The following is a 25,867-nucleotide window of genomic DNA, read 5'->3' as shown; positions in this document are numbered from 1 at the left end:
CAGGATGCAGCCTCGACTTGGTGCTTCCTATTCCTTCCACAGTCGTCACGGCAACGTGGTGCAAAGAACAGATGGGGACCTGGCAGGCAGTGACAGAAAAGTGGCTGCAAGCTCAGATTAAGGTCATTCCATTGTCCACTCAGGTCATCTGAGGGCATGGGACACTTTGTGATGCTGTATATCATTTCTCTTCACTCTACATTATGTTCTTGTCTCTTCTACAGGTGTCCTCGCCCCTCCACCCAAGACTCTGAGCTAGGGACAGAAGAAGCTCTCCCCACAGGCGAGGCCTGAGCCCCTTCAGAGCCCTGGAGGGGTCAGGAACCATCAGTGAACCCTAGGCCTCCGAACTGGAGCGAGGGATCCAGGGTCACTTTCACCAACCTCTTACTCAGCTTGACCTTGGAGGCTGAGTCAAGAGGAAGTTTCTGGCAGGTTCCAGGCCCAACGTGTGCTCCTCCATCTGCAGGCCCTTCCTTAGCCTCTTCAATTTCAGAACCTCCTGGCATTTTTGATTCCCTGCTTTTACCCACCTCTATTTCTGCCAATCCCCTGGGAGGGCAGAATCCCCAGGGAACATGAGACATCACCTCCTCAGATAGAGCTTGCTCACATCCATTCTTTTATTCACCACTCATTCACTTATACAACGAACATCAGTGACTGAGAGCCAACCATATGCCAGGCACTCTGGGAGGGCTGAGAAGTAAATGTGAATAAGATAAAAATCTCTGTTCTTTAATAGGTTGTGATCAACCCAGGAAAACAGAAGCCACCCTGAAGATGCAATTTAAATATCTTATGCTAAGTGTGTCAGGAGAGCTGTGCACAGGACATTATGGGATTAAGGACACCTAACCCAATCTTGGTAGATTGAGGAAGGCTTCCTGGAGGAGGTGATATTTTACCCAGTCTTAAAGAGTTAGTAGCAGCCATGTAGGAAAGTTCTGGAAGTATGAATACTCAAGAAAACTTGGGAAATAGCTTATGCCAACACTGAGAAATGAAAGGGCATAGTGTGTTAGATGTTCACAATTGTCTCTGAATGAATAATAGAGTGCTGGGCCCATAAAGAGAAACTGGAGAGGAAAGGTGGGGCATACTGTGAAGGGCTTCCTGTGCTAAGCAAAGACACTGGACTTTATCCTGGGAGAAACTGAGACCTGTTGAAGGATTTCATGGGATGTGAAAAGAATGTGGGTTTTAGAAAGGTCACGTGTGTGCACGCATGGGCGCAAATGCTTGTACACACACAGACACACACACACTCACCCACTTACTCACTCACAAGCTGACCCCTATCACAGTCCTCACACAAGCAGTCAGCCAGCAGACAAAGGATACACGATCTTGTTCTGGAGATGATCATACTTGGAAAGCATCACGGTGCAAGCCCCACAGGCCCCTTCTCCACAGCCCAGCTTGGTCCCGCTGAGCCCCACTGTATAGTCAAGGGTTAAGGAACATGAACTGAGAGGAAGAGCCTTTGCTGGGCTGCCAGGAAGTGTGTGGGTAGAGCTGTGAGTGTAGAGCCATCTATGGCCACACACAGACTCAGGGAGGCAGCAGACCCACATGGCTTCCTCATTCAGAGACTGTAGTGCACGCTGAGGAGACAAGGAATGAGGCCATCTCCACTCCCCTAAAGGAGAAAGGCATCCGAGACCCGTCGGACAGTACCCAAGTATCACCCCTGCAACTTGAGGTCCAGGACTGGAACATTAGTCCTGGAGACTTTTCTTTGATCTTCTCGCACAATAGGTCCCCAACCCCGTGATCTCCCTGGGCAGGTGAATCGGGCCCCTCAAAGTCTGAGCATGTGGGGCAGGCCTCACAACCCCCCAGTTGGCCTGCAATGAAGCCACTTGGGCCAGAGTGAAACATCCATCTGGTCTGGGATTTGCTGAGTCCAGGCTTTTCACCTTGTACCTTTGGGGCCGATGATATCTGGGGACCCAAATTAGGGCTGAACCAGGGCTTTTGAACATCCAGCTCATAGGATGTGTGAATGGAAATTAAAATGCAGATATTTTCAAGGTTTAGGGCCAAATTAGAGGCATGTCTTACACATACTTACAGAAATAAATAATATGAGACTTGACATTTGTATAAGTGCCCAAGTAATAGGCTGTTCTAGAGAACAGCAATCATGGTTGCCCCTTTTCCTGAAATACTCAGGTCCCATTGTAGCTTTTCCCCAGACCCACAGGTCTCTAAGCCATCTAGCTACCTGCTGAGGATAAAGGGAGCTGAGGTTATTGTCTCCTACTCGCTTCCCTCATATCTGAGGTGAAATTAATAACTAACAATGATATAGCATCTTATACATGAAAGCACTTATACCCATGGACTCTTCACAATGATTTGGTTAGCAGTTGGGACAGGAACTAACGTTTCCCCACAGATTAAAAAACATAAAACAAACAAAAAAAGCCCCCGAGACCCCCGAGTTAACATGAGCCCTGCAAGCTAACGCTCACCTTGAGTGTTAGGGGCCAAACACATCCATCTGACCCCAGAGATGGGGGCTCCTCATTCGCCATGCTGCTGCCTCTTTCAAAACACAACTGGGGAGGGCTTTCTGTGCCCTAAGTTATTCTTTTCACTAGTCAGGATAAATGCAGTTATCAGCATTTCAGACAACTCTAAGGGCATGCGAAGACCAGTGGTAGCCACCTAGAAACTAACACGATCTTTTTCTAGCCTGGCGATCTTTCTGGAAGCCGGGGTAGAAGTCAAGCCTGGAGTCTTCTATCTTACTTGGAACTCCCACAAATGAGCAGCAATAAGCCATGAGGATTTTATACCGAGGTGCGAAAAGAATGTATACACGTGACTTGTGTTCATCTTTTCTTCTCGGTATATATGATCACAATTTTTATACAGTTTCCTTTCTTAAAATGTTCATACATTTTTGGGGCATTCTCTGTTTCTATGTGCCAACTTGCAGTTTGGGGTTTCATTTGAGAGTGGACCTTTAAACCAGTCAATATCTATGATCGGGGCTTTTTGAGGATTCAGGGCTTTCAAAACTTTACTATAAAACTAAAATTGATGTCAGTCGTCTAAGGAAATCACCAGGTTCATGTGCTTTGACCTCCACACTTGTACCACCCAGTACAAAAATCCAGTACAAAGCACACTAGAGCCAGCCACTATCTGATAAGAAGCGAGTGAACCAGAGGTAAGGCCATAGATTCCAGGCTCACTTCTGCAGGTGTTCAAACAATCCTTTGTTGTCCAAAATATGTCACTGGAATGAGCCACAGGATATTCCTGCCTCTGGGAGCAAGAGTGCTTTGTTGACAGAGGCCAGGATGAGCGCTGTCCTGACAACAGACCCACGGAAAGTTTCCAGTGCAGGTGGAATGTTAAGAGTGTGGCTCTAGGCTTTCGCCTAAGCTCTGCCAATGTTCACCCAAAGTACATGAGCGAGACGCTGGTCCCTGTAACATATGCAGGCCTCACTTCCTCCTCTGACATAGGGGTTGCTGTGGGATCAGTGAGATAACCTACGCAAATCACCTTGAACTCCAACTATATATAGTAAGTGCTCATTAAATGTTAGCTCCTATGACATTTTCACGGTTGTTTTCTTCCAGGGACTCAGAATACTTTCCTACTCTGAAAAAAGAAAAGGTACTGGGCTCTTCCCTCAGATGTCCCCTGCCCCATGCTCCCAGTGCTGACATTTCCACAATGGATGGCGCCTCTACACGGTTCCCCACCTCAGGTATCCCTTCCCCGAAATACTCTCTTTCCCCTGACTTTCTCTCCACTTTCACAGAGCTAGAAACATTCCCCAGGAAGCCCATTTGTGTATTAGGCAAAGATCTGCCGAGGAAGGCCCAGCTCCTGCTGAGGGGGAACGACCATGAAGCTTGAGAGCTCATGAGGGCCTTTTGGAGCTGCTTGCTTTTCAGGCCCAGAGTGAAATCTTGGCTTTACTACAGCCTTAGCTGGAAGAGATCTTAAGGAACATCAAGAATAATCTTCTTAATTGACAGCTGAGAATTTCAGACCAGAAAGCTCAAATGACTTCCTAGGGTCACACAGCTGCCATGTGAGAGAGCTGCAGCTAAAACACAGGTGTCCAGAACCCTAATCCGTTGTGCTTTCTTCCACACTGCACCGCCTCCCCACAGCTCACTAGAAAATGACGTTCGACCCAGAGAATGCGTCCCATTGCCCCCTCCCTCCTTGCCACTCCAAAGTCAGGATACACTTCCTTCTCAGGTAGGCCAACAGAGTTGTTTCCGGATCTGCATTTTTCTCCACCACCTATAAAAACAAAAACAAAAGAAAGACATATCACAGGCATACTTTGCCATTGTCTTACTCTAGAATTTGTAAAGTTAATGGGATGGACTAAATTATCTTATGAAAACAAAAGTGTTTTTCTTAATAATTCCCTAAGAATGAACACATTAACTATTAACAAACTCTGTATGTACTGACATCCTTCAAATCTAAAATTCTACATTAGTGCTCTTCTCAGGACCCACCAGAGTGCTTCGGTGTGGCACCTGCCATACTAGGCTGACCAAGGCAAAGCCTCTTTCAGATCAAATATGTCACCCCATTTCCAGCTGCTGGATCACAGCTGTGAGCTTCAGAGACAGTAAGAGTGACAGCATGCGGACCTTCAGAGAACAGAGGGCCAATCTATGGATCCGGCTCTATTGTGTGCATGGGCTAGAGGACAGTCAACAGCGTTAACCCAGGTAAGCAATGGAGGGGCAATCTCAAACCGAAGGGCCACAAATGGAATTCTCAATAAGCTGAAGAAGGTTGTCTACAAAATGAAGTGCTAGCACCCAATGTAAATTGTCAAAGGAAATCTATGGTAAACATTTTCACTACCCTTTGTTCATTGCCAAGGGTAAAAGGGTGTGGGTGATTGGCTGATTAAGGGCAGAGAATTTGTGATAAGCGTTTCTTTAGAGAGAACTGGACTATGTGTCCCACATCTCCCTAAAGTGCCCCAAACCTCACACTTCGTGAGGGGGCTTCCATATTACTACATGTGACCTTCGCAGTTCAGGAAAGGTGGTGGTCTGGCATGTCTAAACAGCTAGAGACAGGTTTACCAGACATGCTGAAGAAGTGACAGTGTTAGAATAGGGGTATACTCCCAGAGTTTGGGAGAACAAAAGATGAGACATGTTGGTCATGCATTAAAGAGGTAGAGAGAGAAAAAAGAGAGAGAGAGAGAGAGAGAGAGAGAGAGAGAGAGAGAGAGAGAGAGAGAGAGGTCTTGGAGGTGTTTAAAACTCACTATAGGAAGTGATGGGACCTCCAACAGATTCTATGTGGAGTGGATCTCCCAAAACTGGAGGTTGAGAGCGAGCAACTGACCTGAGTAAAGCACATCTTCCCTGTCATGGAGGTGAAACTGAATGTTCCCAGTGGTAGGAAGTCATCTTTCACTACCACCAATTAAATGAGAATTTTCTTTCCTCTTTTTTTTTTTTTTTTTAATTTATTGGGATGACAGTTGTTAGTGAAATTACATAGATTTTAGGTGTACAATTCTATATTACATCATCTATAAATCCCATTGTGTGTTCACCACCCAGAGACAGTTCTCCTTCCATCACCATATATTTGTTCCCCTTTACACTCATCTACCACCCCTCTCCCCCTTTACCCTCTGGTAACCACTAAACTATTGTCTGTGTCTATGAGTTTTTGTTTCTCATTTGTTTGTCTTGTTCTTTTGTTGTTTTTGGTTTATATACCACATATCAGTGAAATCATATGGTTCTCTGCTTTTTCTGTCTGACTTATTTGGCTTAGCATTATATTCTCAAGATCCATCCATGTTGTCACAAAAGGTCCTATTTCATCTTTTCTTACCGCTGAATAGTATTCCATTGTGTATATATACCACAACTTCTGTATCCATTCATCTATCGAAGGACATTTTGGTTTACATGTCTTGGCCACCGTAAACAAAGCTGCAATGAACATTGGAGCACATGTGTCTTTATGGATAAATGATTTTAGATTTTTTGGGTAGATACCCAGGAGACGGAATGCTGGGTCATATGGAAATTTTATTTGTAATTTTTTGAGGAACCTCCACACTGCCTTCCATAGTGGCTGCACCAGTCTGCATTCCCACCAACAGTGTATGAGGGTTTGTTTTTCTCCACAGCCTCTCCAACACTTGTTACTATTTGTCTTGTTGATGATAGCCATTCTATCTGGGGTGAGGTCATATCTCATTGTGGTTTTTATTTGCATTTCTCTGATGATTAGTGATGCTGATCATTTTTACATATGTCTATTTGCCATTTGTATGTCCTCTTTGGAGAAATGACTTTTCAGGTCCTCTGCCCATTTTTCAATTGGGTTGTTTGGTTTTTTTTTGTTGTTGAGTTGCGTGAGTTCCTTGTGTATTTTGGCTATTAGCCCCATGTCAGAGGCACTGTTTGCAAAAATCTTCTCCCATTCAGTTGATTGCCTCTTTATTTTGTCTATGGTTTCTTTTGCTGTGCAGAAGCTTTTAAGTTCGATATAGTCCCATCCATTGATTTTAGCTTTTACTTCCCTTTGCTTTGGAGTCAAATTCATAAGGAATGCTCTTTGAACCTAAGGTCCATAAGTTTAGTACCTATGTTTTCTTCTATGCAGTTTATTGTTTCAGGTTTTATGCTTAAGTCTTTGATCCATTTTGAATTAATTTTGGTACATGGTGACAGATAGCAGTCCAGTGTCATTCTTTTGCACGTGGCTATCCAATTCTCCCAGCACCATTTATTGAAGAGCCTGTCTTTCCTCCATTGTATGTTTTTAGCTTCTTTGTCAAAAATTATCTGTCCATGTTTATGTGGTTTGATTTCTGGCTTCTCAATTCTATTCCATTGGTCTATGTGTCTGTTTTTCTGCCAATACCATGCTGTTTTGATTATTGTTACCCTGTAGTACAAGCTAAAGTCAGGGAGTGTGATACCTCCAGTATTGTTTATTTTTCTTAAGATTGCTATGGCTATTTGGGGTCTTTTGTGGTTCCAAACAAATCTGATGATTTTTTGTTCTATTTCTTTCAAAAATGGCATTGGGATTTTGATGGGGATTGCATTAAATCTGTACATTGCTTTGGGTAATATGGCCATTTTAACTATGTTGATTCTTCCAATCCATGAGCACGGAATGTCTTTCCATTTCTTTGTGTCTTCTTCAATTTCTTTCAAAAATGTCTTATAGTTTTCAGCATATAGGTCCTTCACCTCCTTGGTTAAGTTTATTCCTAGGTATTTTATTCTTTTTGCTGCAATTCCAAAAGGAATTGTTTTTGTATTTCTTTTTCTGAGATTTCATTGTTAGTATATAGGAATGCAGTGGACTTTTGTACGTTGATTTTGTAGCCAGCAACATTACTGTATTCGTTGATTGTTTCCAATAGTGTTTTGGTGGAGTCTTTAGGGTTTTCTATATATAGCATCATGTCATCTGCAAAGAGTGACAATTTAACTTCTTCATTCCCAATTTGGATGCCTTTTATTTCTTTCTCTTGCCTGATTGCTCTGGCGAGGACTTCCAACACTATGTTGAAAAGCAGAGGTGATAGGGGACAGCCCTGTCGTGTTCCTGAACGTAGAGCAAAGGGCTTCAGTTTTTCACCATTAATTATGAGATTAGCTGAGGATTTGTCATATATGGTCATTATTATGTTAAGGTATTTTCCTTCTATACCTATTTTATTAAGTGTTTTAATCATAAATGGATGCTGTATCTTGTCAAATGCTTTTTCTGCATCAATTGATATAATTATATGATGCTTGTCCTTTATTTTGTTTGTGTGGTGTATCACATTGACAGATTTGCGGATGTTGAACCATCCTTGTGCCTCGGGGATGAACCCCACTTGGTCATGATGAATAATCTTTTTAATGCATTGTTGCATTATAGTTGCTAGAATTTTGTTTAGGATTTTTCATCTGTATTCATCAGAGATATTGGTCTGTAGTTTTCTTTTTTTTTTTTTGCATTGTCCTTACCAGGTTTTGTTATCAGGGTAATGTTGGCCTCCTAAAATGAGTTAGGGAGTACTGTCTCTCCTTCAATTTTTTGGAAGAGTTTGAGCAGGATTGGTATTAGATCCTCCTTCAAGGTTTGGTAGAATTCACTAGTGAAGCCATCTGGTCCCGGACTTTTGCTTTTGGGAAGGTTTGGGATGACTGATTCAATTTCGTTACTGGTGATCGGTCTGTTTAGATTTTCCAGTTCTTCATGGTTCAGCCTTGGAAGGCTATATGTTTCTAAGCACTTTTCCATTTCTTCTAGGTTATTGAATTTGGTGGCATATAGTCCTTCATAGTATTCGTGGATGATCCTTTGTATTTCTGTGGTGTACGTGATAAGTTCCCCTTTTTCGTTCCTGATTTTGTTAATTAGTGTCTTCTTTCTTTTTATCTTAGTGAGTCTAGCCAAGGGTTTGTCAATTTTGTTAATCTTTTCAAAGAACCAACTCTTTGTCACATTAATTTTTTCTATTGTCTTTTTGTTCTCTATTTCATTTAGTTCTGCTCTGATTTTTGTTATTTTCTTTCTTCTGCTGACCTTGGGTTTCACTTGTTCTTCTTTTTCTAGTTCTTTAAGGTGTAACATGAGGTTATTTATTTGGGATTTTTCTTGTTTCTTGAGATAGGCCTGTAATGATATAAATTTCCCTCTTAAAACTGCTTTCACTGCACCCCAAAATTTTGGTAGGATGTATTTTCATTTTCATTTGTTTCAATGTATCTTTTGATCTCTCTAATTTCTTCTTTGACCGAGTCGTTCTTTAAAAGTATGTTGTTTAATCTCCATGTATTTGTGTTTTTTCCTGATTTCTTTTTGCAGTTGATATCCAATTTCAAAGCCCTGTGATCAGAGAATATGCTTGTTATGATTTCAATCTTCTTACATTTGCTGAGGCTGATTTTATGTCCCAATATGTGGTCTATTCTTGAGAATGTTCCGTGTACACTAGAAAAGAATATGTAGTCTGATGTTTTAAGATGAAGTGCTCTATAAATGTCAATTATGTCCATTTCATCTAATGTGTCATTTATGGCTGCTATTTCGTTATTTATTTTCTGTTTGGATGATCTATCCATAGCTGTCAATGATGTATTTAGGTCCCCTAGTATAATTGTGTTTAGGTCAATTTCTCCCTTTAGTTCTGTTAGTAGTTGCTTGGTATATTTCGGTGCTCCCTGATTGGGGGCATAAATATTGATGACTGTTATGTCTTCTTGTTGTATAGCCCCCTTTACCATTATGAAATGTCCATCTTTATATGTTGTTACCTTTTTCTCCCTGAAGTCTGTTTCATCTGATATCAGTATAGCTACACCTGATTTTCTCTGGACACCATTTGCTTGGAGTGTCAATTTCCACCCTTTCACTTTGAGTCTATGCTTGTCCTTGTAGCTGAGACATGTCTCTTGGAGACAGCATATGGTTGGGTTTAGTTTTTTGATCCAATCTGCTACTCTGTGACTTTTTATTGGTGAGTTCAGTCTATTTACATTTAGGGTGATTATTGATATGTGAGGATTTCCTGTCATTCTATCTTTAGTTTTCTGGTAAGGCTGTGTCTCCATTGTTTCTTTGCCTTTTTGTTGTTGTCTATAATTTCTGTGTGGTGGCATTCTATGATGTTTCCCTCTGTTTCTTCTTTTATTACAGTATATATTTCAATTCTGGATTTTTTTGAGTGGTTACCCTTAAGTTTATGTAAAAGAAAGTCTGATATTTAGAGTATTCCATTTTCTTCAGCACACTTACTTTCTCCATTCCCATATTCTGGTTCAGACTTTTACTCTCCCCCTTTTTGTGTTTTGGTTGCCACAAATTGTCCCTGTTGATGGTGGTCGAATAGCCTCCTTTAGTATTTCTTGTAGTGCAGGTCGTGTATTAGAAAATTCCCTCAGCTTCTGTATGTCTTGAAAGGTCTTTATTCCTCCTTCATATCTGAAGGATATCTTTGCTGGATATATTATTCTTGGCTCATGATTTCTCTCTTTCAATAGTTTGAATATTTGATTCCACTCCCTCCTGGCTTGTAGAGTTTCTGCTGAAAACTCTGATGATAATCTAATAGGCTTTCCTTTGTAGGTTACCGTCTTCTTTTCCCTGGTTGCCTTTAGGATTCTTTCTTTGTCATTGATGTTTGACAGCTTCAATACAATGTGCCTTGGAGAAGGCCTGTTGGGATTGAGGTAATTAGGTGTTCTATTTGCTTCTTGCATTCGAGGATCCAGTTCTGTCCACCAGTTTGGGAAGTTCTCATCGACAATTTGTTTGAATATATTCTCTGTTCCCCTCTCTCTTTCTTCTCCTTCTGGTATGCCCATTATTCTTATATTGCTCTTTCTGATGGAGTCAGAAAGTTCTTATAGAGTTCTTTCATTTCTTTTAAGTCTCAAGTCTCTTTCTTCTTCCATCTGTGTAATTTCCAGGTTTCTATCTTTGATGTCACTGATTCTTTCCTCCATCTGGTCAACTCTACTACTTAAGCTGGTTATTTCATTCTTAATTTCTTCTATTGAGTGCTTAATCTCCAGAAATTCTTTTTGGTTCTTTTTTAAAATTTCAATCTCTTTCGTAAAATGCTCATGCTGTTCTTTGATTGTGTTTCTGAGTTCATTAAACTGCCTTTCTCTGTTTTCTTGCATCTCATTGAGTTTTTTCAGAACTGCAATCTTGAATTCTCTGTCACTTAAGTCACATATTTCCATATCTTTAAGTTGCTTTTCTGGAGACTTTTCACTTTCTTTCTGAGCTATTTTGTTGCCTTGGTTATTCATGGCAATTACTGATTTATTATTTCTCTTCCTAGACATCTGCAGGAGTGGCTTCTGCAATGGGTTGATAGGAAGAGATCTTTCTTTTGTTTTCCAGTACTTGTTGGTAGAATGTTTTACTTTCTCTCCGACTGCAGCCTTTTTTCTCTCTCTCACATGGTAGTGCTATATTTTCTCTGCACTATTCCAGCTTCTCCCACATTGGGGGGATTCCCTGGGAGACGGGCTTCTCCTCTGTTAATAGTTCGCCTGGGTCACAGGGCGCAGTGTTCGAGTGGGTATGAGAAGAGCTTTTGAAGTTCCAAAGCTCTTCCTGCACTAGATTCAGAGCCCGTATGTTTCAGCAGTTCTGTTTACTCCTGCAGGGATCCACCCAGATAGGTGGGGCCAGGGGCGGGGTGAGTTGTGAGAGGTGGCCCAGAGCAATGGCGGCGTCCACCACCACAGCTGGTCCTGCTTCCATAGCTCCCTCCCCTTTGCCGGAGCTAGTTGGGCTGTGAATTTGTGTCTGCGGTCCACAGTTCTCAACAGCAAATATTCTGTTCTTTTGCTCTGACACTGCTACTGTTCCATTTCTAGCACCGGGCAGGTGGGGGCAGGGCGAGTTCTGGGAGGGGAGGGAGGGGGCGGCTAGTCTCAGTGCCTAAGGCTCCGTTCTCTGCTCTGCAGTGAGGGCTTAAACCACCGTTTTCAGCCTTCTTCCCTCAGTCTTTTCTCCGAGGTCTCTGCCGTGAGCGTTGGCTTCAGCCATGTTATATGCTGCCCCCTCAGTCCTGTGGGCCACAAGCAGAGCTCTAGCAGTCTGAGTTCTTCCCTCTCCCGCAGCTGCGGTAGTGTCGGGAAGCAGCGAGCTCGGAGCACTGAGCTAGGTCTGCGTCCTGTGCCCGCGCGCGGCTCCGTCTCCGCACTTCTCCCTTCCCTCCTCCCCCACTTGCGGGATTCGCCCACCTGTAGGTGACTTTGGTAGTCGGCCTCTTCATCTTTCCTGTCTGCTGTGCAGGGAGTCCTTTGTGGAGTTATTGTTGTTCGATTAGTTGTAAATTCCAGGGGAGTTTTACAGAGGCTCACCTCACGCCGCCATTTTGATCTCTCCAGTCCGAGAATTTTCTTTCCACCCTCACCTCTCTATCCTGAATTGAGACTGTTTTAGGCAGTTTAGAAAAGACCACAGGCTATTTATTTATTTATTTAAATTATTTATAGTAGTTTCAGGTGTACACAGCAATGCAATAGTTAGACATTTAAACCCGTCATAAAGTGATAACCCACCTCTCAAGCTACTACCCTTCTGACAATGTATATAGCTGGTACGATACCACTGACTACCTTCCTTATGTTGTACTCCACATCCCATGATTATGTATACCTATATATTTAGTTATAGTTGGCATTCAATATTATTCTACTTCAGCTTCAGGTGTGTAGTGCAATGGACACAGGCTATGAAGTGATCCCCCTGATAAGTCCAGTGCCCATGTGGTACCTTACATGAGCTTTACAACATTGATTATATTCTCCATACTGCATTAATTACAATTTGTATTTCTTAATACCTTCACCTTTTTCACCCTGCTCCCAACCCCATTCCCATCTATCATCCTGATAGATCTAGTACCTATCTGTCACCACACCTAGTTATTACAATATTATATTACTGACTATATTTCTTATGCTATACCCTACATCCCCATGACTACTGTGTAACAACCAATTTGTACTTCTTAATCCCTTCCCTTTTCACCCATCCTTAAGACCCTGCCATTTTAAAGAAGATTGCCATCTAAGATTCCTTGCAATACTGGTTTAGTGGTAATGAACTCCTTCAACTTTTTCTTGTCTGGGAACCTCCTTATCTGTCCTTCAAATCTAAATGATAGCTTTGCTGGGTACAGTAATCTTGGTTGTATGTCATTGCTTTTCATCACTTGGAATATGTCTTGCCATTCCATTCTTGCCTGCCAAGTTTCTGTTGGGAAATCAGCGGACAGTCTTATGGGGGCTCCCTTGTAGGTCACTAACTGCTTTTTTCTTGCCACTTTTAAGATTCTCTCTTTGTATTTAAACTTTGGCATTTTATTTATGATGTGTCTTGGTGTTGGCCTCTTTGGGTTTATCTTGTTTCAGACTCTCTGTGCTTCCTGGGCTTGTATGTCTATTTCCTCTACGAGGTTAAGAAAGTTTTCTGTCATTATTTCTTCAAATAGGTTTTCAATTCCTTGCTCTCTCTTCTCTTTCTGGTATCCCTATAATGCAAATATTGGTACGCCTGATATTGTCCTGGAGGCCTCTTAATCTCAATTTTTTGGATTCTTTTTTCTTTTTGCTGTTCTGGTTGGGTGTTTTCTGCTACCTTATCTTGTACATCACTGTTTGGCTCCTCTGCTTCATCTAATCTACTGTTGATTCCCTGTCATATATTCTTCATTATTGTATCCTTAAATTCTGACTGGTTCTTTATTACAGTTTTCATCTCTCTGCTGAAGTTCTCCCTGAGATCACTGAGCATTCTTATTACCAGTGTTTGGAACTCTGCATCTGATAGATTGCTTATCTCCATTTCACTTAGGTCTTTTTCTGGAGCTTTGTTCTCTTCTTTTATTTGAGATATGTTTCTTTGTCTCCCCATTTTGGCTGACTCCGTGTGTTTGTTTCTATGTATTAGGTAGGGCTGCTATATCTTTTGACCTTAGTAGAGTGACCTTATGTAGTAGGTGTGCTGTGGGGTTTAGGTGTGCAGTCTTTCTGGTCACCTGAGCCACACACTCCAGGTATGTCCCTTGTGTGGGTTGTGTGTGCCCTCCTTTTGTAGTTGAGCCTTGGTTGATAACTGTACATCAATGGGAGGGACTGACCCTTGGGCTCTCTGGTTGTGAAGACTGGCCTTGACTACAGTGGAAGAGTTGTTGGTCAGGGGCTGATCCTACAGAGCAGGATCTGCTTCAGCAGGACTCTGGTGCCTGCCCAATCCGCCCCTTGGGTGTGTCCTACTTGAAGGTGGCTGGGTAATGCTCCAGCTCATTTTGAAACTGGCCACTGGGTGCACCAGCCCCAGGACCACCTTGGAGGGGATCTGCTGACGGTCAATTTCAGCCACAGCCCGTGCCCCTCCCAGAGCCACCTGGCAGGATCCACAAAGAAATCTGCAGATGGCTGTTGCCGGTGCTGTGCTTGGAAGAGCCAAGACCAGCCAAGATGCAAACCAAGGCCAGCTGCTGTTAGTGCCGGCTTAAGGCTGTTCAGCCAGAAGTATAGGATAAGCTCAAGCCAGATGCTGCTTATCTGGGTTCCGCGAACCTTTGAGCAACCTTAGAAAAATCTGCAGCTTGAGCAAAGGCAAGCAGTCTGCATGAAAAAGCCACTGGTAACAGCCTGGGTGTACCCAAAAGTTGGGCGAGGCTGGGTCTCCAATTGCCATGGCATAGTGAATGAATGGCGGAGACTCAGATATGGCAGCTGCCTGCATCTACACACTGGGAAGGGGGAGGGCTTAGCAAAGAAACAATGGCCTCTGCCAGCTCCTTTGTCCAGGACAAAGCTACCTCTCCAGCCCCCGTCCAAAGCCAGACAACTCAGTTCCCCACCATATATCCCAGCTGCCTCTCCAGCCTCTGCCCCAGCCCTGCAGCTCAGAGCAAGTGGTTCCATTGGTGAGTCAGTCCACACACAGTCCCTTTAAAAGGAGCGCTTGGGAATGCAGCCGCCCTCCGTCTCAAAATCTCTGCTGGTTTTCACAATGAGAAATTATGGGGACTACTCTCCTTAGCACTGGAACCCTGGACTGGGGTGCAGCTGGGACCTCTCACTCCTCTGGGGGTGCAAGGGACCTCCACAGCTGAAATATACCTCCCAATCTTTAATGGTCAGACATGGGTGTGGGATGAGCCCGTTCCATGTCTTTGCCTTTCCTACCAGTCTGGAGGTGGCTTCTTTTGTGCGTTCTTAGTTGAAAGGCTTCAGTTCGGCTTGATTTTAGGTGATTCTTGATAATGGTTGTTTTGAAGATTAGTTTTAATTTTGATGTAGTTGTAAGAGAAGGCAAGCACAGCATTTATCTTTTGTGCCATTTTGGTTGTCTCAACCATAGGCTTTTTTGTGGACAAAAAGTAATCACAGAGGTCACACAACTGCTAGAATATACATCTTGAATAAAGTTCAAATTAAAGTGGAAGATTAAATGAATTTTCTTCTCCCCCTTCTTCCACCTCCCCCCCACCCCACTCCAGTCCAAGCAATTGTTTCTTAGTCTAGTTGTGTAGAACACAGCTCCCTGGCCCATGCTGGTATTATGAGCCTTGCGCTCCCCCCCGGCTGAGGCAGTCAGTTGCCGGTCGACGGTCAGTCACTCACAGCAGCTCAGCCACTCACGCTGGCCACCAGCCGCTCATGGCACCACACAGTAGGCCATGGCAGCGCACAGCAGTCCACAGCAGCTCACGCCAACCTCCAGCTGCTCATGGCAGCCCAGCTCAAGGGAGAGCCATTGTTCACAATCTTAGCTGTAGAGGGCACAGCCCATTGGTCCAGGTGGTAATCAAACCAGTGACCTCGGTCTTAGGACATGGCACTCCAACCACCTGAGCCACCAGGCCGGCCCAATGGATTTTCTTTTTTGATTACACCCTACAGGTCCAGCTTATTCAAAGTCCTGGTTACAAATTTCACCCAAGGAGCTGCTTCTTTTCTCTTGGAGAAGAAATCATAAATCCACAAAATAAAGACCTCGTCACCTTTCTTGTAGTTAGCAGTCAGAGCCTCTTGGCTTACTACCTTCCCCACAAGTTGTTCCTTCCTCTTGCCCTGCAGCTCTGCTTCCATCACATCACATATGTTCCCTGCTCAGTACCTTCAGTGACCTTTGACTTATTCAAAGTTACATCCAAGTTTCTTTGACTGTCTTTCAAGGTCATTTTCTATATGTCTTTAATCTTCATTTTTAGCCTTTTCCTCTTACTTTCCTGCCAAGCTGGTCTTTGTACTTCAGTAAAAATACATTATATACCTACTGGTTCCTAAGACTTTGACATTCTATTCCTCTTCCACCTGCATTTTGACTTATCAGAAGACCCCAAATGCTTCCCTAGTAAAGACTTTCCATATCACCCCAGCTGCAAGTGGTCCACTTTCCTGGAATTCCTAGAGAGAATGGCTGTGCCACTCTTTCGACATGGTTGCAGGGTTGGCCCCAGCAAACTCCATGGAACCCTCTCTCAACAGGATGCCAATAGGTATCCCAAAGGAAAGATGCTTTGTGGGAAATCGAACTTAGGAAACACTGGGTTAAGCAGATTGCTCTGCTAAAACTTGAGCATCAAAACAAATATTGGCCAAAATGGGTTACAATCCATTAAACAAAATTAAAACTCATGAGTCTGAACTGATAATGAGTAAATTAAAAAACAAACAAATGGAGAAAAGGGAAAGTTGTTCCTGGCAGAAGAATGCCAAGTAATAAATATGGCTGGCCATCTTGTAATCTGTGCAACAATTGATTGAGTCGACAACAATAATTATATATATACATGTGTATGTATAATGTATATATATATATGTATATATATATGTGTATATATATATATATTATATATATATATTATATATATATATATATATACACACGCACACATACACACACACACACAGAGAGAGAGAGAGAGAGAGAGAGAGAATAAGAAGCAAATGTGACAAAATGTGAACAGGTGATGAACATGGGTAAGTCTACTTAATAATATTTCTTTGTATTCTTACAACTATTTTTGTAAATTTATAATAATTTTATAATACAAAGTTGAAAAACTAAATTTCTTTACCAGAGGATTTCTTATGGTTTTTAATATTCAAACACTCATTATATCCAGATTAATTGGGCCCCTACTTTGTGCCAACGCTCAGCTAAGTGGTTTGAGAATATCTGAGAAGAGTATCTCATGGAGATAGTTTTCTGTGAAATGCATTTTGGAATATATTACTATGCCTAACCATATTCCATCTCTCCAACTAGTTCATAGGCTCCTGAATGGCTGCTGTTTGGTCATAGAGATGTATTGCTCTACCACATACATGTCCAACAGGCTTAGGACTGGGAGGAGCTCACCCAATGTCACCAGTCTGCATAAGGGAGCGAGTGTTGACTCACTGACACCACTTCTTCGGGGAATCACTGTTGGACACCTTCAGCTGTACCCTACATGCTGAATCTTCCCCGAATCCTCTAGATGCCACAATCTCCACTAAACTGAGAGTGATTGCTCAGAAAAGCAAGAATCCTGCCCTCCAAAGGACTCTCCCTACAATGACAACAAAATCCTGGGTAACTCTTTCACTTCAACTCTGAATCTAGATCAAAGAAGATATGAAAACAAGAGTTACCAAGGCCCATCACAACCACAGAAGGCCCTAGAGATATTAGATCATTGGCATCTTACACCCTCTCCACCACCCCAGCTAGTGAAGACAGAGTCCAAGCAGCAGTCTGAAACAGGAAGAGCAGAAGGCTCACATGTAAGAGTGAATCAATACCCATCTGTAGTCTTTATAACACCAAATTCTTACAGCTTCTTTGGTAACTTCTTGGCATAATATCCTGTAACAAAAAGTCTAGAACATACGACCTGCACTACAAGAAATACTAAACGAGACTATTCAATCACCATCAGCAGGGACAATATGTGGCAACCAAAACATAAAAAGGGGGAGAGTAAAGGCCTGAACCGGAATATGGGAATGGAAAAAGTAGGCGTGCTAAAGAAAATGGAATACTCTAAATATCAAACTTCCTTTTACATAAACTTAAGGGTAACCACTCAAAAAAAAAAAAAAAAAAAAATCCAGAACTGAAATATATACTGTAACAAAAGAAGAAACAGAGGGAAACATCATAGAATGCCACCACACAGAAATAATAGACAACAACAAAAAGACAAAGAAACAATGGAGACACAGTCTTACCAGAAAACTAAAGATAGAACGATAGGAAATCCTCACATATCAATAATCACCCTAAATGTAAATGGACTGAATTCACCAATAAAAAGGCACAGAGTAGCAGATTGGATCAAAAAACTAAACCCAACCATATGTTGTCTCCCAGAGACGCAACTCAGCTACAAGGACAAGCATAGACTCAAAGTGAAAGGGTGGAAATTGACACTCCAAGCAAATGGTGTCCAGAGAAAATCAGGTGTAGCTATACTGAACAGATGAAACAGACTTCAGGGTGAAAAAGATAACAAGGCACAAGATGGACATTTCATCATGACAAAGGAGACTATACAACAAGAAGACATAACAGTCATCAATATTTATGCCCCCAATCAGGGAGCACTGAAATATACCAAGCAACTACTAACAGAACTAAAGGGAGAAATTGACCTAAACACAATTATACTAGGGGACCTAAATACATCATTGACAGCTATGGATAGATCATCCAAACAGAAAATAAATAATGAAATAGCTGCCCTAAATGACACATTAAATGAAATGGGCATAACTGACATTTATAGAGCACTTCATCCTAAAACATTAGACTATACATTTTTTTCTAGTGTACATGGAACATTCTCAAAGATAGACCACATAATGGGACATAAAATCAGCCTCAGCAAACTTAAGAAGATTGAAATCATACCAAGCATTCTCTGACCACAAGGCTTTGAAATTGGATATCAACTGCAAAAAGAAAGCACAAAAAAAACACAAATACATGGAGATTAAACAACATACTTTTAAAGAATGACTGGGTCGAAGAAGAAATTAGAGAGATCAAAAGACACATAGAAACAAATGAAAATGAAAATACATCCTACCAAAACTTTTGAGATGCAGTGAAAGCTGTTTTAAGAGGGAAATTTATATTATTATAGGCCTAGCTCAAGAAACGAGAAAAATCCCAAATAAGTAACCTCACGTTACAACTTAAAGAACTAGAAAAAGAAAAACAAGTGAAACCCAAGGTCAGCAGAAGAAAAAAAAATAAAAAATCAGAGCAGAACTAAATGAAATAGAGAACAAAAAGACAATAGAAAAATTAATGTGACAAAGAGCGGTTTCTTTGAAAAGATTAACAAAATTGACAAATCCTTGGCTAGGCTCACTAAGATAAAAAGAGAGAAGACACTAATTAACAAAATCAGAAATGAAAAAGGGGACGTTATCACGTACACCAGAAATACAAAGGATCATCCACGAATACTATGAAGGACTATATGCCACCAAATTCAATAACCTAGAAGAAATGGAAAAGTGCTTAGAAACATATACCCTTCCTAGGCTGAACCATGAAGAACTGGAAAATCTAAACAGACCGATCACCAGTAACGAAATTGAATCAGTCATCCAAAACCTTCCCAAAAGCAAAAGTCCGGGACCAGATGGCTTCACTAGTGAATTCTACCAAACATTCAAAGAGGATCTGATACCAATCCTGCTCAAACTCTCCAAAAAATGGAAGGAAAGACAGTACTCCCTAGCTCATTTTAGGAGGCCAACATTACCCTGATACCAAAATCTGGTAAGGACAACACAAAAAAGAGAACTACAGACCAATATCTCTGATGAATACAGATGCAAAAATCCTAAACAAAATTCTAGCAAATATAATGCAACAATGCATTAAAAAGATTATTCATCACGACCAAGTGGGGTTCATCCCCGAGGCACAAGGATGGTTCAACATCCGCAAATCCGTCAATGTGATACACCACATAAACAAAATAAAGGGCAAAACTCATATGATTATATCAGTCGATGCAGAAAAAGCATTTGACAAGATACAACATCCATTTATGACTAAAACACTTAATAAAATAGGTATAGAAGGAAAATACCTTAACATGATAAAGGCCATATATGACAAATCCTCAGCTAATCTCATAATTAATGATGAAAAACTGAAGCCCTTTGTTCTATGTTCAGGAACACGACAGGGCTGTCCTCTATCACCTCTGCTTTTCAACATAGTGTTGGAAGTCCTCGCCAGAGCAATCAGGCAAGAGAAAGAAATAAAAGGCATCCAAATTGGGAATGAAGAAGTTAAATTGTCACTCTTTGCAGATGACATGATGCTATATATAGAAAACCCTAAAGACTCCACCAAAACACTATTGGAAACAATCAACGAATACAGTCAAGTTGCCAGTTACAAAATCAACATACAAAAGTCCATTGCCTTCCTCTATACTAACAATGAAATCTCAGAAAAAGAAATTTAAAAAAAAAATTCCTTTTGGAATAGCAGCAAAAAGAATAAAATACCTAGGAATAAACTTAACCAAGGAGGTGAAAGACCTATATGCTGAAAACTACAAGACATTTTTAAAAGAAATTGAAGAAGACACAAAAATGAAAAGACATTCTATGCTCATGGATTGGAAGAATCAACATAGTTAAAATGGCCATATTACCCAAAGCAATGTACAGATTTAATGCAATCCTCATCAAAATCCCAATGGCGTTTTTTAAAGAAATAGAACGAAAAATCATCAGATTTGTTTGGAACCACAAAAGACCCCGAATAGCCATAGCAATCTTAAGATAAAAGAACAATGTTAGAGGTATCACACTCCCTGAGTTTAGCTTGTACTACAGGGCAACAATAATCAAAACAGCATGGTATTGGCAGAAAAACAGACACAGGGACCAATGGAATAGAATTGAGAACTCGGAAATCAAACCACATAAACATGGACAGATAATTTTTGACAAAGAAGCTAAAAACATACAATGGAGAAAAGATAGCCTCTTCAATAAATGGTGCTGGGAGAATTGGAAAGCCACGTGCAAAAGAATGACACTGGACTGCTATCTGTCACCATGTACCAAAATTAATTCAAAATGGATCAAAGACTTAAGCATAAGACCTGAAACAGTAAACTGCATAGAAGAAAACATAGGTACTAAACTTATGGACCTTAGGTTCAAAGAGAATTTTATGAATTTGACTCCAAAGCCAAGGGAAGTAAAAGCTAAAATCAATGGATGGGACTATATCGAACTTAAAAGCTTCTGCACAGCAAAAGAAACCATAGACAAAATAAAGAGGCAATCAACTGAATGGGAGAAGATTTTTGCAAACAGTGCCTCTGACAAGGGGCTAATAGCCAAAATTCACAAGGAACTCACACAACTCAACAACAACAACAAAAAAAACAACCCAATTGAAAAATGGGCAGAGGACCTGAAAAGTCATTTCTCAAAGAGGACATACAAATGGCAAATAGACATATGTAAAAATGATCAGCATCACTAATCATCAGAGAAATGCAAATAAAAACCACGAGATATGACCTCACCCCAGATAGAATGGCTATCATCAACAAGACAAATAGTAACAAGTGTTGGAGAGGCTGTGGAGAAAAACAAACCCTCATACACTGTTGGTGGGAATGCAGACTGGTGCAGCCACTATGGAAGGCAGTGTGGAGGTTCCTCAAAAAATTACAAATAAAATTTCCATATGACCCAGCATTCCGTCTCCTGGGTATCTACCCAAAAAATCTAAAATCATTTATCCATAAAGGCACATGTGCTCCAATGTTCATTGCAGCTTTGTTTACGGTGGCCAAGACATGTAAACCAAAATGTCCTTCGATAGATGAATGGATACAGAAGTTGTGGTATATATACACAATGGAATACTATTCAGCGGTAAGAAAAGATGAAATAGGACCTTTTGTGACAACATGGATGGATCTTGAGAATATAATGCTAAGCCAAATAAGTCAGACAGAAAAAGCAGAGAACCATATGATTTCACTGATATGTGGTATATAAACCAAAAACAACAAAAGAACAAGAGAAACCACTGAAAAAGAAAAACTCATAGACACAGACAATAGTTTAGTGGTTACCAGAGGGTAAGGGGAGACAGGGATGGTAGATGAGTGTAAAGGGGATCAAATATATGGTGATGGAAGGAGAACTGACTCTGGGTGGTGAACACACAATGGGATTTATAGATGATATAATACAGAACTGTACACCTGAAATCTATGTAACTTTACTAACAATTGTCACCCCAATAAACGTTAATTAAAAAAAAGTCTAGAATATCTTGGGAATAAAAATAGGAACACACTGACTCACAGCTGCCTTAATTTGACTTGGAATTTCCTTGCTAGGACTTGTTTTTATAGTACTGGTTTTATAGTACTTCTCATCACTCCTTGCATTGCCTCTCTACCTTTCCAGCAGTTTCACAAGAGGCTACAGACTTCTAACTTACGAACATGAATATCACAGAAACTGGCAGTAGAAGCTTCCAGAGATAGTAGGGTTTGATGTGATCATACCAACTAAAAATTTGAAATTGTTTTCCTAAAGTAAAAGTAAAATATGGGAAAACAATTTTCACCAAGGCAGATTTACTTTGAAATGTTCCTTTCTAGATCCAGCAGTCTTTGGAGCACTGATGTTGCAATGACTCATGGAATTTTCCTGCTAGTCACCCAACCACACCTGACAATATAAGCACTAGACATCAAATGAAGCACATTTTATTTCTTGAAAATTACCTTTAAAGTCATCCTGTTTCTCATTTAAAATGGCCAATAGAACAAAATAAATAAACTTGCTCTCTGAGAACATTCATCACTCACACGGTCCACATGTCCATTTACAACACACAACTATGGCTACCCTTTTACCTGCTCTTTCATTCCCACTGGAGAGCTGAAGCAGATGTGAGCATGTCAGCACTGGTGTAGGGAAGGCAAGTGGAGGATGGAGACAATGTCATGTGTTTGCACCCTCTCTCCCTGCACCTGCGTTAGAATTTCCAGAGCTCTTCATCCTTCCGGTACTGCAAAGACTGGTACCCATGTCATAAGTCCCCCTCTGGCCCAACCCACCTCACCTCCCCTAGATCCCTGGGCACTAATGAAGTTAATCCAAGTGGTCAATTTTTATCAAAGTAAGAGATCTGCAATATTTATATGTGGAGTTAAGGAAGGGGAATAGCCTACCATTTGTGAAGAAAAAAAAGTGGCTTGCCACAAGATGTCAGTATATGTCTTCACACAAGTTAGCTGTTATATTTACATACATGAAATATCACAAAAAAAAGGTTGTGTACACTTTATATCTTGATATTAGCAAGAAAATACGTTCCTTCTCTCAGTAAATGGAGCAACAAAAGCCTTCGAATATATTTGAGGAAACACAGAAGTGTGGTGGGTGACCTCTGTCTCACCTAGTACCCTGTCCCCCTTTCTGAGCTTCCTGCCAGTGTCTGTACTTCTACAGGGAGTTGGCAGGGAAGGGGGAGCCCACAGCCACCTCTCTTCTTGCTCCCTGGCCCCTCGCTCCTTTGCCCCTTGAGTATCTTGATTATGTTCTAGCCCTGAGAAGTTCTTCTTTCCTTAATGTCACCCCAAAGGCAGCTACACCTTTGAATGGAGAGAGAAAGAAAGCGAGGAAAACCAGAGGGGAAGAAAGCATGAAAGAGAGAGAAAAAGGACAGACTTCTTCCAAGAACACATCCCTTCCCAGGGAGCAGGGCCGCCAGAGCAAAGGAAAGGTCAGCCCCTGCTTACCTTTCTGCCATTCACAAAGAAAACCAACTCGTCTGCTGTCATTGTCACCAGTTGGAGTCCCTGAACTTCAGGTACCTCACTCCCAACAGGCACTGGTACTTATTACTCTTGTGCAACTTGAAAAACACGTCTCCTCCAAAAATGAAATTAAGTCAACCAATGGGCGAGGACCAGCTTAGAGCTTCGGAAAGAGAGGAGTTCATGGAAAAGGCCACTGGTTTGCAAAATCAAGGAAAATGCAAGCAATCATTTGCAACAAATCACACCCCCAACATCTGTGTCTGTCAAAGAGCACAGAGGATCAGAGGAAGGCACTGGATCAGGGAGAATATCAACCTTGGCGTCAGGTACTGCCCTCGGGGAACCTGCTTCCTCCCACTGGCTGAAGACCAGAAGAAGGAAAGGCGATTGTCAGATCAGGGCATACAGCTGATTCACTGCCTCCATTTCTACCCTTGTCATTTTACAATTTACATTTACAGCAACACAGACTCAGCACTTACACACACAGGACTCATTCTGCTGCAGCCTGGAGGAATACGGAGGTCACACGATGTGGTGCCCAGTGATCCAGAGGCAAAACCTGCCATTGGACCTCAGCCAGTCACTTAGCCCCTTCAGAACTCACTTGTTACCATCCTGTAAACGGGCACACGGATGGCCCCAAGCGCAGAAGGCTGAGGGACACATGGTGCATTTTGGAAGTGCTTTGTAAATTTGCGAAGAACCAAAGTGTTCATTACTATTGCTAATACATTGTTAGTAACACTACAACAATAATCCTCCTCACAAACCAATTTGAGGCTTTGCTTTTGCTCGTGTCTCACACCACCTAGGCACAGGCCAAGTTGACGTGGAGCTGAAAACCTTCCTCCATTCAGTATTCCTTACCTGCCGGTGTAAACACACATGCTCACTGCCCACCCGGCAGCGTCAGCATCAGTGGGCTGTCTACAGTCCAGCACCCAACTGCCCCTCCCAACACACACACACACACGCACACACCAGCATTCCCTCTGGTCTACTTCAGTCTAAAAGGACCCACACAGTTACTCAAACAGCCACTCTGAAGCAGGTAAGTTTCCCTACACCCCTGACAGGCTATGTGGGGGCATCAGGGGTATGGATTGGGGTGGAGAGAAGGGAATATGAGGCAGATGTGCTTGGTACAGCAACAGCTTAGAGAAACCCAAGGTGCCAGGACAACCATGTTATCAACACAACGCCTCTCCCACCACAGGCTTCACTGAAGCAGGGGATGAAATTTCATTTGTAGGGTGACCCAACATCCCAGTTTGCCCCTGACTATCCTGCTTTTAGCACTGAATCCCTGGCAAACCCTTCAGTGCAGGGCAAACTGAGTTTGCTGGTCACCAGAAAACAATGGTTCTTAACTGGGGCAGGGGAGGATTTCCAACCCCAGAAGCCATTTGGCAAAATCTCGGGATCTGTTTTAAGGTTAAGAGTGACAAGGGTTGCTACTGGTATCTAGAGGATAGGGGCCAGGGGTGCTACTCAACACCCTACAATGCACGGGACAGCCCCCAAAACAAGTAATTATCTAATCTAAAGTCTCAATAGAGCCAAGATTGAGAAATCCTTTCCTGAAAGAGAGAAAGATGTGGGCTGAGAGAAAGGAGATGAGCCTGGGGTGGTGTTTTGTAATCGGTGAATTCTCCCCAACACTTACACATCTGTGATAAAGAGGCTGTTCCTCTTTTCACTTATTCACACAGCTTTACAAGCCCTCCATTTCCTAGCCAGTTTCTAGCCAAAGTCCCAAGAAGCTCTCAAGATAAAGGGGGAAGGCTGAGGAAAGACCTTAGGTTTGAGGTTAGGCATATTGGTTTGAATATTAGCTCTACCACTTCTGTGTGACCTTTGGCAAAAATCACTCTCTGGGCCTCAGTATACTACTCTATGATATGGGGGTGACTTTACCTCCTTTGAATACACTCTGGTGAGAATTAAATGAGTCTTAGGTTATGTGTGTCCCGCAAGCAAATGCTCAATATTTATGTATCGATTTACTTCTCCCCTCTCAGCCAGTCTTCAGCCTCCTTCTCTCATCTTCTCTGTTACTGTGGAGCACTGAAAAATAAGAGTGAAATAAATTTTCAATAAGGGCTTATGTTGTCATTCAGATTTTATTTCTGTAATAACTGTAATAACTAGTTTATTTCTATAATGCTGCAATTTCACAAAAACTTTAACTTAGTATGATTATTTCTTACTTAGCATAATATTTGTGACCACTTCTTTCCCTGTGATTCTTCAAGGTGCTATAAATTAGGGAAAACAGTTTAAAATAAGCCTTTTTTTCAAAGCTGATGACCTCCAATACATGCTTTCAATTTTGCATGAATTCTCAAATTTGGGTTGAATTAACGGGATTCCATGATCTTGGAATAGGCCGATTATAACATATTAACTTACCCCATTTTCCTAAGGAATGCCTTGCTTTATTATATGCAGTGCATTGGCAGATGAGGTCTCAAAATCCATGGAAAAACCAGATAAGTCCTGAGGCCTCGGGAA

The 25,867-nt window shown here is 41.7% G+C and overlaps 1 long non-coding RNA gene across 2 annotated transcripts; it reads right to left on the bottom strand.

Moving 5' to 3' along the window:
- On the bottom strand, positions 1-23,421 carry LOC148758952 (uncharacterized). 2 transcript variants are annotated; one of them, XR_016020484.1, is made up of 5 exons: positions 23,330-23,421; positions 22,442-22,558; positions 4,224-4,281; positions 1,345-1,441; positions 1-104 (listed from the first exon to the last, which is right to left on the bottom strand). It is a non-coding gene; the product is annotated as an uncharacterized LOC148758952 (long non-coding RNA). The 2 variants fall into 2 exon arrangements; XR_016020485.1 differs by lacking the exons at positions 1-104; positions 1,345-1,441; positions 22,442-22,558 and adding an exon at positions 2,775-3,959 and having other exon boundaries at positions 23,330-23,416.
- Positions 23,422-25,867: the final 2,446 nt, after the last annotated feature.

The sequence above is a fragment of the Rhinolophus sinicus genome, chromosome 2, assembly GCF_057876585.1.
Source record: "Rhinolophus sinicus isolate RSI-liver-muscle chromosome 2, RSI-T2T, whole genome shotgun sequence".
Taxonomy (NCBI): domain Eukaryota; kingdom Metazoa; phylum Chordata; class Mammalia; order Chiroptera; family Rhinolophidae; genus Rhinolophus; species Rhinolophus sinicus.
This window is presented reverse-complemented; position numbering and strand designations above follow the sequence as displayed.